Genomic DNA, 15,432 nt, shown 5'->3' on the forward strand with positions numbered 1-15,432 from the left:
CTTCCTTCTTCAGCAGCTCGGCCTTGGTCTCCACCTCGGCCTTCAAAATTTCCACCTCAGAGTGAGCCTTCAGCAGCTCATCCTTCATGGTGGAGGAAGCAGCCTCCAAGGCAGCAGAAAACTCCTCTTTCTCCCTCACTGCCAGAACTTCCCTCTCATCCAGCTCAGCCTTCACGGCCAGAGCCGATTGAATGGAAGCAACAAACACCTGAGAAAAGGTACAAATAAGAAGTTAGACCGAGCTACCTGTTAGGTAAATTGAGCAAAAACACCAATCTTACCTCAGCGGCGTAGTCGATGGTCCTCTGCAGAACGGACCCTGGGTCACTTACAAATTTGGACGCCCTCCTTAGGCAGCGTCCAAACTTGCGGCCGAGATGCGGGACACCTGGTCCCTCACCCCAGAACTTGACGGCTCAACTCTGAACCGTGCCGTCACATCGGACGTCCTGCCCGTCCTGGCCTCAGGATCGTCCACCCGATCTGCGAAGCTCGCAGGCAAGACCCCACGAGCTCCGACCTCCAAGGGGGAGGTGGTCTTCTTCTTCTTCCTCCTTCGCTTCAGAGGGACTTCCTCCCTCACCTCCTCGCCCAAGGGCGAGATGTCCACCGCCTCGGTCTGATCCCTGGGGCGCTTCTCCCTCGAAGGACCCCCAGAAGACTCCAGCTCGATCACTGGGGCTGGATCTTCCGAGGCTGGCCCTACCACAGCAGGGGTGGCAGGTTTCGAACTCTGGGCGGCCTCAAGAGCATGGGCTCGGCCCTTGGACTTGCGCTTCACGTTGCTTGCAAATCCGCAAACCATGGCTGCAAAATAAAAACAGGGGTCAACACAAGGTTAGAGGAAAAAGGGGGGAAGCAAGCTCGGCATACCAAGTTCGGAGTTCGGCCTTGAGGATTCAATGGGACGAACTGCAGGGTTGTAATCTAGCAGCCCAGACTCAAGCAGCAGCTTGTCGGTCACCAAGGTTCCGACCTTCCTACCCTTCGGGAAACGCTCCTTGTAATATTTCAGCGTGTCGAAAGAGGCTTGCGTAAGCTCGGGGACTGGTCGGATTGAAACTGCACAAAGACAAAATTTGAGTCAGGCCTGAATAACAAGAAAGAAAGTTATCACAAGAAGTAAGAACTACTCCGTACCTAGGTTCCCAAACCTAGTGGGAACGTCAAAGAAGGAACGACCTGACTCGTCCTTTGCAAGCTATTCCCAGAAGCGTAGAACCACTTCCTCACCCATCCCTTGATGGAGGTCGGGCCCTTAACTATACCGCCTGTGCCTTTCCTTGCGCACATATAGAACCGACTAGGCTTCTTAGCTACCCTTTTCGCTTCGAAGCACGCGAGGAGCTGGTTTACGTCCAACAGCTCGGCCTCTTCACTATCCCGAGCTCGTAGCCAAAAAAGGATGGCCAAAGCGAAAATGACACCCCACCCATTGGGGGCCACTTGAGTCGAAGCCAGCCCAGTTCGGAAAAGAAACTCTTGGACGAAAGGGTGAAGGGGAAGTCTGAGGCCGTACTCAAACATTTTGAAGTAGAGAGTGACCCATCCCTCTAGAGGATTGTCAGCTCTCTCCCCCTCCTCCGGAATCCTAAGGAGGATGTTCTCAGGGATAGCGAACCCCCTACGAAGGGATCCGAGGTAGTGCTCAGGTATCCTAGAAGGGTATTCCAAACCCTGACCCGAGGTGGAGGCATCACTATCCTCCCCGTCATCGGAGAACCTAAAGTTTTCTATCTCCTCGAGCTCGGACTCTAACCTACGAGCTAAATCCTCATCGGATCCTAAGTTGCTGCTAAAAGAGGACGACATGGCAACTACGTTCGAAAGAGAAAGTGAGGGAAGAGACCGACCTACCAAGGGTTCGAGCTGCCTTCAGATCGAACTCCAAGATTTCAGGGAACATAAGGTATGACCTGAAGGATTGGGGGCATTTATAGCCCGTCGGAAAAATTTCCCCACCGTACACGTGTAATCAACGAGCGGCCAGGATCCTCCCTGAGAACCGAAGCGTCGGAATATTTGAATATTCCGACGATAAATTCACCGCAACGGTTATATTTTTCCACGAATAGGAAGTCGTCACGCGTCCAAAGCAAGTCGAATGAACTTCTCTGCCAGGTCGAGATCTGACCAAACAGAGAGGGGGCCAATGTTTGGGGAAGAGAATACCCTGGACACGTGGAGGACCCCTATTGGTGCTCCAAGATGACTCGTGAGTCATGCCCAGCTCGGACGGCCGAGATCACCACCACTAACGTTGACAGATGCTAAGTATGAGGGCCGAGGTGAACCTGGCCGAGGTCCGACCTACCGGGAAGCTCGGTGGGGGCGTGATTATCGGGTATAACCGTCGGTCCCGAGATTATAGGGTGTAATCGACAGTCCCGAGATTACCGGGTGTAACCGTTGCGAGATTAGCGGGACTACCACCCATAAGTAGAGGACTTCACTCCACGATCAGATACGATGATTTCTGACCTCGAACTAAACTGGGAATCCGACCTATACTGACTTGATCGTCGGAGTGCTCACCTTTTTGTGTAGGTTCGCCCAAGTATTCAGATCGGTCCGGAGGTCGAGTTCGAGCTGCAATCTGAAATACACTGTTGTGCATATCCTTGCATAAACACTTATATTTGCTATATGAATTTTCCAACTGATGGATTCTCTGATATGTGGGGGACTTCTCTATTTATAGAATTCTCCCACAACTTTTAAGCTTTGTTTGGGAATGAGATTTTAGCATAAGAAAATTAATGATAATTGATTTTATAAAAGTTATTTTTATATCTTTTTTAACATGTAGTTATACACTTTTTCAACAGGTTTTTATATAATTAAAAGTGACTTTGAAGGATTAATATTTGAAGTTTAGATTAGAGAGAATTTGATAAAAATTTTAGAGAGAGAAAAATTGTTCCATGAACAAAAATCTTAAGGAGATAAATTTTAGATAGTGAGAGACAAAGATTTTAGACTCATAAAAAAATTGAGATGAGAACTACAAATTTAGAAAGAGATTACAAGAATTTTAGAGAAAAATTTTAGAGAAAATAAACAAAAGCAAAGATAAATAAAATTAGAGACTGACGAAAGTTGTAGAAATAAGAAAAATAAAATTTCTCAAATGGTAATATGAAAATAAGATGAATTACAAAGACAAATTTGAAATTTAAAACATTAGTTATTTTAAAACTAGTTTACTATCAAGGGTGTGAGTAATTTTGACATGGCCAAACTCACTTTTGTCATTGCCAAAATCACTTTCATTTCAATCGATCATGTTTGGCAAACTAAAATTTTAATTTTAGTAAAATTTAAAATCATTTTAGATTGATTTGTAGGTATCACTTGGATGGTGATTTTGGAAAATCAATTATACTTAAATTTTTTTTTCCAAAATCACTCATTATACCATCACTCCCAAACACACCATTAGTTTTTTTTTACCAAAAATCCCTTGGGCATTAGCTCTCAAGTGATTGACTAGGAATCACTCAAAGTGATGTTGGATTTTTTTTTTCAAAGTCACTTTGATAATTATTGCCAAACATGTAATTTTATAATATTAGTTACTTTGACATTAGTGAGAGTGATTGTAGTGTTAGCTTTATGGTTTCAATAAAACTAAATATTTAGATGATCACAAATCAAGTATGAACTAATAATTTGAGCGTTTCAAAGTGTCTATAACATAGAGTTCGAAAAGACAAATCCAACACCTTTTGAATCACACAAATCGAAGTCGAAACGAATAAGTTATAGTCAAAACAAGTCAGGAGAAAAATCTTACCTAGTAGGTGACATGGACAGCTGGACGACTCAGAAGTTGATATGTGGCATCAAGAAGACATACTAATGCTAATGTGGCATCCAACAATCGAACAAATGAGAAGACGACATGTGGCACTTTCAATATCCACAAATCAAATTCCCACAAATCTCTCAATCTCCTTAATCACTCTCAATCTCCACAAATTTCTCTAAATCTCCATAAATTTCTTTTATTCTTTTCCCTTATCATTCACCTTAATCTACACCGTTCATCCTTGTTACCCTAAATCCAATGGCCAAAATTCTTCTTTAAAATTCTATATTTTAAAGCTACCAAATTTTACCATTCTCTACGCCAAATATCAAAGCAAATATCTTTCTTTTCAAATTCTCCTCTTTAACTTTTGCAAAATCTCCACTCTCTCCTACACATAACTTGCTCATTGTTTTTGTGAGAGATACATTAGAGTGTGGCTTTTTAGCCATTACTTTGGTGCAAAATTTTGTGTAATCCACTTGTGTTATTTTGCATTCTTTGTTTTCAAATTGGGATTTGTATTAAGCTGTAGATACACCTTGGGTTGTGAGAAAATATAATAGATTGGATCCTGAATTAGTAAAAAGGATTGTGGGTTTCTCTTTAACATAGGATAAAAAGATGGTTGATCGGTTTGGTTCTCACCCGTAAGAAGACCATTGCAGTAAAATACCCAAGAACAAGTATTGGGAAGTGGAATAGAAATTTCCGAACCACTATAAAAATTCTCAGTGTCACCCACTCTCTTCTCTTCTCTCTTTTAAATTGAGTATTTATCTACTTTGAATTATTTTGCTAGATTGCATATAGGTTTCCTTTATATTTTGTTCAATTTTTTTCTTTTTATTAATCTTCTTTTGTTGATTGCATATTGTTTGTTCCTCTTCAATTTATTTTTAATTTTGAAAAAGTTGTAAACAACCCTATTCACCCCCACCCCTAGCGTTGTCATTCAATCCTACAATTCGTATGAGAATAAGTAGCTTATTTTTTTCCTAAAAAGTTTCATTCTTAAAAATTTCATCTTTTTCTAAAACTTTTTTTAATCTGTAATTTCCTTTATTTTTTAAGAAAAGTTTTAAAATTTTAGTTTTTGAGCCTATTTCACTAATAAATAATTTTCCTCAAAATTTGACTTTTGAAAAAAAAAAATTCTTCATTTATTAAATTCTAGAAATTTATTTTATTTAGCATAAATCTTTGAAATACTTTTGTTTTTGAAATCTAATCTCTTTGAAAATTTACTTTTCTTGATTTTAAATTAATTTTCTTTGAAACGTTACTTAAAACTTACTTGTTTGAGCTTATGGCAAACATTGGGTTAATGGTTTTAATGAGGGTCATTCTACCAGTAGGCCACCTCTTTTTGATGGAAATAATTATACTTGGTGGAAAACTAGGATAAGAATTTATTTGATTTCAATTGATTATAACTTGTGGGAAATTATTTCCAAAGGTCCCTTTATTCCTATTAAGAAAGTTGATAATGTTGATGTAGCTAAAAATGAAGATGAGTTTAATGATGATATTAAAAGAAAAATATCTACTAAAGCTAAAGCCATGAACTGTTTGTTTTGTGCTTTATGTGCTGATGAATTTAATTGAGTATATGCATGTAACTCTGCTAAAGAAATATGAGATATGTTTGAAGTAACTTATGAAGGAACAAATCAAGTAAAAGAATCGAAAATTAGCATGCTTGTTCATAATTATGAGTCATTTAAAATGGATGCTAACGAGTCTATTACTAAAATGTTTACTAGATTTACGAATAGGCGCATACTCTGGATCGAAATCGTGGGGAGTACTGCCCGATCATTTCTACAAGCTTAAAGGGCCAATTCGTATTCTTTTTATATTATGCATTTTGCAGTGCTTTGAAAGGTTTAGGAAATGAACATACTACAACTGAGAACATGAGGAAGATTCTCAGATCTCTAACAAAAATTTGGGAACCCAATGTGATTGCGATTCAAGAAACAAATGACCTCTCAAAACTTCCATTGAATGAGCTCATTGGATCTCTCATGACACATGAGATAATCATGAAATGCAATATGAAAGAGGATGTCAAAAAAAAAAAAAAGCTTGGCATTAAAGTCTACATCATTCCAAGGCGCTTCTGAAAGTGAGGAATAACTGAATGAAGAAGAAATTGCCTACTTATCCATGAAGTTCAAGAAGCATTTTAAAAAGAAGCAATTTCCAAAGAAAACCAATAGTCAAGATACTAAAGGAGAAAATAGCACTAGAGACGTTATCATCTACTACGAGTGCAAAAAGGATGGACATGTAAGATCTGAATGTTCTCTACTATGAAAGCTACTTAGGATGAAAGTGACGAAGGAAGTGATTCTGAAAGCGGTGAGATGAAGTATGTAATCTTTGTTTCATGGCTTTTGGAGATGAAGATGACGGCAACGAGGTATGTCTTGAAAGTCCTTTTGATGAGCTTAATAGATGCTTATAATGACATTAAAGAATAATTTGAACAATTAGGTAGTAAATATTTAGCTCTTAAAAAGATGAATTTATAAGCTAGATCATGAGAACCATGATTTATTAGTTAAGCATAATAGATTGAATAAAGAAAATGAGATGTTTAGAAAAGATCTTGTTATGTCTAAGTTAAATTTGCATACTGAAAGTAGGAGTATAAGTAAAAAATAAAGATATATCATCTACTCTTTTAAAGTTTACAAATGGTAAAAAGAACTTATTTGCAAATGGTAAAAAGAACTTAGATATGATGATGGGAAAAGAACGAGCTATCTTTAATAAAAGTGGTAATTTGTAAACAACTTTGTTAAAGAAAGTTCAATGCAATGTCTACTATTGTTTGTAATGCATGTGGAACACATGGTAATAAAATTTATGGTTGTAACTTGAGGAAAAATTGTGTATTAAATGAAAAAAAATGGGTTCTTAAATTTTTGCTTACTAACCCTCAAGGACTCAAACAAGCTTGGGTACCTAAAGTTACATCTTGAGTATCAGCTTTCTTCTAGGTATGTTTGAGATCAATAAAGAACAAGTGGTACTTGGATAGTGGGTGTTCAAAGTACATGACTAGAGATCACACAAATTCACACATCTAGAAAAGAAAGATGGAGGATACGTTAGCTTTGGCGATAATAAAATAGGTAAAATCATTTGCTAAGGTAACATTAATAATGATTCAAATTTTTTGATTGAGAATGTGTTGCTTGTTGATGGTTTAAAACATGATCTTTTATGTATTAGTCAGTTATATGATAAAGGCTATAAAGTAGTATTTAATGATAAAAATTATGTAATTGAAAATGCTTGTGATGGAAAAATACTGTTTATAGGAAATAGAGAAAAAAATGTTTATACTATTGAATTGAATGACTGCCCTGTTGTTAATAATAAATGCTTGTCTGCTATGCATGATGATTCTTGGCTGTAACATAGAAGATTAGGTCATGCTAGCATGTATTTAATTATAAATATTTCCAAGAAATCTCTTATTCGAGGTCTTCCACGATTGAATTTTGAAAAAGACAAAGTTTGTGGTTCATGTGAAATGGGTAAACAAATTAAGTCTTCCTATAAACAAAAAAAAAAAATGGTTTCTATTTCTAGGCCTTTGCAACTATTACATATGGATCTATTTGGACCTACTAGAGTTCCAAGTCTAAGTGGAAAACATTATGCTTTTGTTATAGTTGATGATTTTTCAAGATTTACTTGGATTTTATTTTAATCTCATAAGGGTGAGACCTTAAAACCCTTTATTAGTTTTTCAAAGAAAATTCAAAATGAAAAAGGTTTTATGATTACGAAAATTAGAAGTGACGATCATGGAGGAAAATTTGACAATGCAGCTTTTGAAAAGTTTTGTGATGAAAATGGTTTTCTCATGATTTTTCTTCTTGAAGAACATCGCAACAAAATAGTCTTGTAGAAAGGAAAAATCGTTCTTTGCAAGAATTAGCTATTTCTTTGTTAAATGAGTATAATTGACCAAAATTTTTGGACTAAAGCTGTTAATGCTGCCTCTTAGGTGATGAACTCTGTTTTAATAAGGTCAATTTTGAATAAACCCCGTTATGAGCTTTTTAATGATAAAACTCCTAATATCAACTATTTCAAAGATTTTGATTTGCAAATGTTTTATTTTGAAAAATAAAAAGAAACTTGGAAAGTTTGAGTTAAAAAATGTCATTGACACATTTTAAGGATATTCGACATGTCGTAAAGTATATAGAATTTTTAATAAAAGAACCCTTGTAGTTGAAGAGTCGATAAATGTTGTTTTCGATGAATCGCATATTCTTGCTAATCAAGTTTCTCCTAGTGATGAGTTAAAAATGCCTTTTGAGGATTTGAATTTTAAAGATAAGGACTTAGAAGTTGTAGTAAATGAGACTTAATAAGTGCTTGAGGAAACTCTTCCAAAGGATTGGAGTTTCTCAACTCACCATCCAAAGGAGTTAATTATAGGTGATATATCCCAAGAGGTAAGAACTCGCTCTTCTTTAAATGCTTTAAATAACGTTGCTTTTGTATCTCAAATTGAACCAAAGTCTTTTAAAGAAGCTGAAGCTGATGAATTCTTGTTAATTGCTATGCAAGATGAGTTAAATCAATTTGAAAGAAATAGTATTTGGGAATTAGTGTCTCGTCCTAATGATAATCATGTGATTGGTAATAAATGAGTGTTTAGAAATAAAATGGATGAGTCTAGTAATATTGTTAGAAATAAAGCTAGGTTAGTTACATAAGAACTCTCTTTTGGAGAGTTAGTTACATAACTCTCCAAAAGAGAGTTCTTTGTGCAAGAATTCCATATAAATTATCTAAGGATAGCCACACTAACACTCACTCTACATTGATTTTGTGCAAATAGTATTTCAAATTCACTAACATCCCTGCATTTGCAAATGATGTTGAGAGTTATTAAGAATGACCTAATTCTGAATGTTTTGTTGCAGCATTATGATGCAAAACATGAATAACAGAAAATCTGGAAATCTAGGAAGATTTCGTGTCTGTTTGACCAGTATATCAACATCGTTAATGTTATAACATCGTTAGAGTAGCCCATAAAGAGTCACGAATCATCTTCCCCCTTACCCTTTTAAATATCAGTAGTTAACCTCTTATTTGCATATTTTCCTTTAATCGGTTTGGTTCTGCATGGTTTTTACCTGTTTTTACTCAGTAAATCATCTATCCACTATTTTGTTTGGGTTCCTTTAGTTTTTTCTTCTTCAAAACATATTTTGTTAATTTGTTTATTTTCTTAAGTAATTGTTGAAGTGTTTTGTTATCAATCCGTGTGGATATGATATTTTTGTCACTTGCTACAACGATTGTGTACACTTGCATAAAGGGTTCTAAGTCGTACCACAATAACAAAGAAGAAAATTAGATTATGAGGAAACTTTTACTCATGTTGCTAGACTTGAATATATTAGAATGTTGTTTAAATTTGCATCTCATAAGAACTTTACTTCATATCAAATGGATGTCAAAAGTGTTTTCTGAAGTGGTTTTATAATGGAAGACGTATATGTTGAACAACCTCCTGGTTTTAAAAGTGTTGAAAATCCAACTCATATTTTTAAATTAAAGAAAGCTCTTTATGGTCTTAAACAAGCTTCTAGAGCTTTGTATGATCATTTGAGCGTGTAAATTTTTGCTTGAACAAGGTTTTAAAATGGGACTTATTGATACTACACTTTTTATTATAACCAAAGAAAACGATGTTTTGTTAGTATAATTTATGTAGATGACATTATTTTTTGTGCAACTAACCCTTCATTATGTGAAGAATTTTCTTTTAGTGTATGTACAATGAGTTCGAGATGATCATGATGGGTGAACTCAAGTTCTTCCTTGGGCTTCAAATCAAACAACTTAAAGAGGGAATCTTCATCAATCAAGAAAAGTATACAAGAGATCTACTCAAGAGGTTCAAGTTCGATAATATCAATATAGCAAAGACTCTGATGAGCCCTACCACAAACCTTGATAAAGATGAAAAAGGTATAAATGTAGATATAAAAGCTTATAGCGATATGATCGAATATTTTCTTTACTTAACTGCGAGTGGACTGGATATTATGTTAAGTGTATGCATGTGTGCTAGATTTCAATCATGTCTTAAATAATCACACTCTTATGCTATTAAAAGAATTTTTAAATACTTGCTTGAAACTGTTGACTCACTTATGGTATCCTAAGAATGCATCTCTTGAATTGATTGCTTATTCTCATGCTAAATTTGCATCTCACCCACATTTCGAGTCACAACACAATTTTCCAGCATGTTTTTAATCGTACCAAACAAAACACTAACCCAACAGCTTCCAACTAAACAACATAAAACTAAACGTCATAGGTCAATCACTCCCAACCATAATAATCAGAACTGACCAGTCACATCCAACGATAAGAAATGATGCATGCTCATAATGTCTAACAATAGAAACGGTAACATGTAACTCAACAATAATCACTAGGCGTTCACAAAAGCAAGACTAACAATTTCTATATGCACGAAATAAATTATTCTAACTAAAAATCAGCACAAAACCATTCCATTAGCACTCAATAACGCACGCACTCGCCCCCTGGTGCTACTTACACACTGCTATCCTCCTAGATCTTGCGTCAATTCAACACCTAATCAACAATAGACAAACAAAAATAATTAACACAAAATTTCCAACCATCGAAATTCATTATAAGGGATCTTGCAACATCCGTTACCCCAACAATCGACTTCGTCTAGGTGCGGGTAACTCCGGCCAAACTCGAATAAATGTGGGTTATGTATATCGAGCTTCTAATGGTTATGGGTAGGCGTCGAAAACAAAAACTGCTGCTGTCCGAGCTATTTTATCAACAGAAACTCACCAAATCGATACCCACGACACTGTGTGCAGCAAGGACCCACGATTTCCGACCACCAAGGGAGACCGAACCCTCTCGCAAGGGGGGCTGCACCGACAGAAAACGCCCCGAAAACAGCACCCACGCCCCACCGCCGCAGCCTACTGCTGCCCGAAGTTGCGTGCACGCCCGCTGCTGCCCGAAGCCGCGCGTCTGTTGCTATTCGATGCCACGCGCCGCTGCAGCTCGGAGCAGCGCGCCTGCTACTGCCCGAGCCGCGCCGCCTGCTGCCGTCCGTCGGAGATGGGCGCCACTGCGTTGAGGGTCGCTGACCGTTGAGCACTCTTCGAGGAGGAAGGGGTAAACGGTAGAACGAAGAACGGAAAGAAGGAAACGGGGGGGGGGGGGGTGGGTGTTTCACGAAGAAGATGGGTTTGGGGGCTAGAGTTTTCTCTTCACTTTTCTTTTGTTTAAAAAAAAAAGACCCACTTGGGCTAGGGTTTTCCCTTTACTTCTCTTTTGTTTTAAAATAAGGAAGGCACACTTACCCAATTACTTTTTGTTAAAACAAAACAAAGCCCATGAACAAGACATTAGAATCCTATTTCCAACCTCCCTAAGCTTAATTATATCCAGTAATAGAATTAAGTAGTTGGTCAAACGACCCAGGACAATTGCCAAAGAAAGCAAACTCCCCGTTAAACAATAATTAAATAAGTACATACACGTCAATAACTCACAACAATTACCGCAGTAGCTCGAAATAAAATGAAATGAAACAATTAAATTAAATTAAAAAGATTTCTAAGAAAAGAGGCCCCGAGACTCGAGGGTAACCTAACCTGAGTAATGCGGGGCGTTACAGACTTCCCCATTTCAAAAACTTTCGTCCTTGAAAGTTCGTTGATCGAACAACTCAGGACAGGGGTAGCCCCGGTAGGTCTTCAGGGAACACGTCTGGGAACTCTTTGACCACGTGGACGGAGACGATCTGGGTGGAGTCTTACTAATGTCTACGACACTGGCCAAATAACCCCAAACACCATTCTGTAATAGGCGCCTTGCCTTCAATGTCGAAACTGCCCTTGGAACTCCACATGTATCTCCTTTAAACGTAAAGTTCCGACCCCAAGGTAGTTGGAAGGAGACTTCCCTTCTCGGGCAATTAATGTTGGCTTGGTTGGTAGCTAGCCAATCCATGCCCAATATGATGTCAAAATCCTGCATGTCCAGCTGGATCAATCTTGCCTTTAGGGTCTGATTGTTAAAGGATAACTCGCCTACTCTAACTATTTGACTAGCAATCATAACTGACCCTGATGGCGTAGAAACTGACAACAAAAACCCTAACGGCTCTAGTTCGAGGGTTGCCTGACGAACAAACGCCGTGGAAATAAAAGTGTGACTCGACATAGAATCAAACAATAAATAAGCCGGCACATTATCGACTAAGACCGTAACTAGAAGATAATGCAAAGGTAAAGACATAAACACCGCACGCAATACCAAAAAAACAAAAAAAACCCAGAGTGAGAAAGAAATACCTGTGACAATGGTTTCGAAATCCGCCGCTTCCTTGCAGGTAAGTGCGAAGACGCGAGCCCTCTGGTTACCTCCCTGCGTCGAAACTGTTGAGGGAGCCCTCTGGCGTAGCCTCTGGGTATTTGCAGCCGACATGGGACACTCCCTTGCAAAATGCCCTTCTCTCCCACACCTGAAACAACTCTTAATTCCCGTACAACACTACCCCGCATGTCTTCTCTGGCAGGAGGGGCATACTGGCAGCATGCCCAGTTGCTGAGCCTGGCGCTGGGGTGCTCTAAATGGCTGGTCGACATAAGTCAGAGGGACTTTCCTTTTCACACCTAAAGACGAACCGACTTCTAGCAGAGGTTGGGCCTTGTTAGAAACATCCCTATCCATAATTAAGGCGCCTCTAACTGCTTCAGCATAGGTGGCGGGTCGCTAAAGGTCCACTGGTCCTCTGATCCCCTTGCGCAAGCCTTTAACGAACCTCTTGATCTTTATTGCCTCAGTAGGAATGAATTCTAGAGCAAAACGGGAGAGTTCCGTAAACTTCCTTTCATATTGTGCTACCGTTAAGGTTCCTTGGGCGAGATGGAGGAATTCTGCCTCCTTCGTATCTTTCACAGTCTCCGGGTAATAGTAGTCGTACAATAAGTCCTTGAACCTTGCCCACGGAACTGGTACATTAGCATGATCTTCTGCCACTGCTATTGAGTCCCACCAATTCAGGGCCTCACCCCTCAACATAAAAACCACACCCTTAACCTTGAATTGGTCCTCGCAACCTAGGTACGCGTAAAGGGCTTCTAACTCTCTGACCCACCATTCTGCTGCTGTCGCTCTCTCACTTCCCCCGTCAAAGGTAGGGGGTCCGTAACGCTTGAAATCCTTGATGAATTGGGCCTCGCTTTGGGGAGTATGAAAATGTCGGGGTGGATGAGCTTGTGCACCGCCAACCCCTGCTGTGTTATTGATCAGTGCCTGCAACGCCTCCGCAAGCAACGCCACCTGAGGGTTTACCTGGGGAACTGTCGGGGGAACTGGGGGATTTACCCACCCCTGAGCGGCTGTTGGAGGAATTGGAGGAACTACCCTTGCCTGATCACCAGTAGGAGAGGGCGGTGGGTCTGCCACATTCTCACCTCCGAGGGCTGGGTCGACGCCTGCACGCAACCTCATACTACGACGGGGTGGCATTGTCTGGATGAAAGGGCACAACAATCAAGCAAGACGTTAGCATGTTACTCTACGCATAGACCAACAGGAGTGTGGCAGTCGAAACTTCCACATAAGTGCAAGGTCAATTACATTCTAGCTAGTACAGTTAGTGAACACCCTAGGCCTAATTAGGCAGGGCTACGACCTTAACTGATGAGGAAAAAATTAAATGCAAAAGAAATTCATGATCGGGACGTATAAGTTCACAAGAAACAAGCATGAGGCGTACCTGGTGACGACAAGGAGGCCGATCAGGATCACTACTCCTAAACACTCTAGTTACTAGGTCAGTCTACAGGAACGTTTCGGCTCTGATACCAACTGTAATGCCCCCAAATTTCACTACGTATAACGAGATAACGTCACTATAATACCTATTCATCCCCCCATTAAAGGTAACGTAAAGTTTAATGCCTTCGAAAATACAACCTGAAATATTGAGATAATGCGATCATTACCCTGTTCTTTCCCCTTCAACCCAAGGACGTGAAACAGTTACTTTAAAGATAATCAGGGGCTCGTAACACAACCAATTCCTAAAAAGTTCATGCCCGCCTCAGTGGCTAGCAATCCAATTAAAAGAAAACAATCATTTGGTCCAGTAATCTAAAGTGCACTAGTGACTCGAATAATAACAATAATCGCAAAACAATAGTTCGCCTAACTCGAATAAATATGGGTTGTGTATATCGAGCTTCTAATGGTTATGGGTAGGCGCCAAAAGCAAAAACTGCTGCTGTCCGAGCTATTTTATCAATAGAAACTCACCAAATCGATACCCACGACACTGTGTGCAGCAGGGACTCGTGCCGCGATTTCTGACCACCAAGGGAGACCGAACCCCGCTCGCGAGGGAGGCTGCACTCATGGAAAATGCCCTGGAAACAGCACTGCCGCCGCCTGCTGCTGCCCGACGATGGGTGCCACTGCGTCGAGGGTCACCGACCGTTGAGCACGCTTCAAGGAGGAATGGGTAGACAGTAGAAGAAAGAACAAAAAGAAGGAATCGGGGGGGGGGGGTGTTTCACGAAGAAGATGGGTTTGGGGGCTACGGTTTTCTCTTCACGTTTCTTTTGTTTTAAAAAAAAAAAGACCCATTTGGGCTAAGGTTTTCCGTTTACTTCTCTTTTGTTTCAAAATAAGGAAGGCCCACTTACCCAATTACTTTTTGTTCAAACAAAACAAAGCCCATGAACAAGATAGTAGAATCCTATTTCCAACCTTCCTAAGTTTAATTATATCCAATAATAGAATTAAGTAGTTGGTCCAACGACCCAGGACAATTGCCAAAGAAAGCAAACTCCTCGTTAAACAATAATTAAATAAGTACATACACGCCAATAACTCACAACAATTACCGCATCAGCTCGAAATAAAATGAAATGAAACAATTAAATTAAATTAAAAAGATTTCTAAGAAAAGAGGCCCCGAGACTCGAGGGTAACCTAACCTGAGTAAAACGCGGGGCGTTACAATATTGTTCTTTCCTAATTTTTAAAATAATATAACTCCTGACTATTTTAAGAATAGTCAGGTGAAGTTACTCTTACTGACGTTTTTGCCTAAGAGTCGGGTGAAATTTTTGTTTTTATATATTACCACTTACGACGGTTTCTGAAATTTTTGGAGAGGTTTATATTTCTGACTATTTTAATATATAGCCGGACAAAATTTGATCTTAATTTTTTTTAAAATTACCACTCCCGATTATTTTTAGAAAAAAATCGGCATAGTGGACGTTACACTAATATTTTAATAAATTTTTGGGAGCTATTGTTTTTAATTTTTGTTTCAAATATTACAATTCCCGACTCTTTTGAGAAAGGGCCAGGAAAGTGGACTTTCACAATTATTTTAATAATTGCCAGGCAATATTGTTTTAATTTTTTTTTAAATATTACGATTCCAGACTATTTTTCTAAATAGTTGGGAAAAGTGAATCTAGCTGACAGTTGTATGTAAGAGTCTACGGATATGTTATTTTTAAAAGTATTCTTTTATTTTAAAA

The sequence above is a fragment of the Momordica charantia genome (assembly GCF_013281855.1).
Source record: "Momordica charantia cultivar OHB3-1 chromosome 10 unlocalized genomic scaffold, Mcharantia_2.0 BLBB01000010.1, whole genome shotgun sequence".
NCBI classification, from domain to species: Eukaryota; Viridiplantae; Streptophyta; class Magnoliopsida; order Cucurbitales; family Cucurbitaceae; genus Momordica; species Momordica charantia.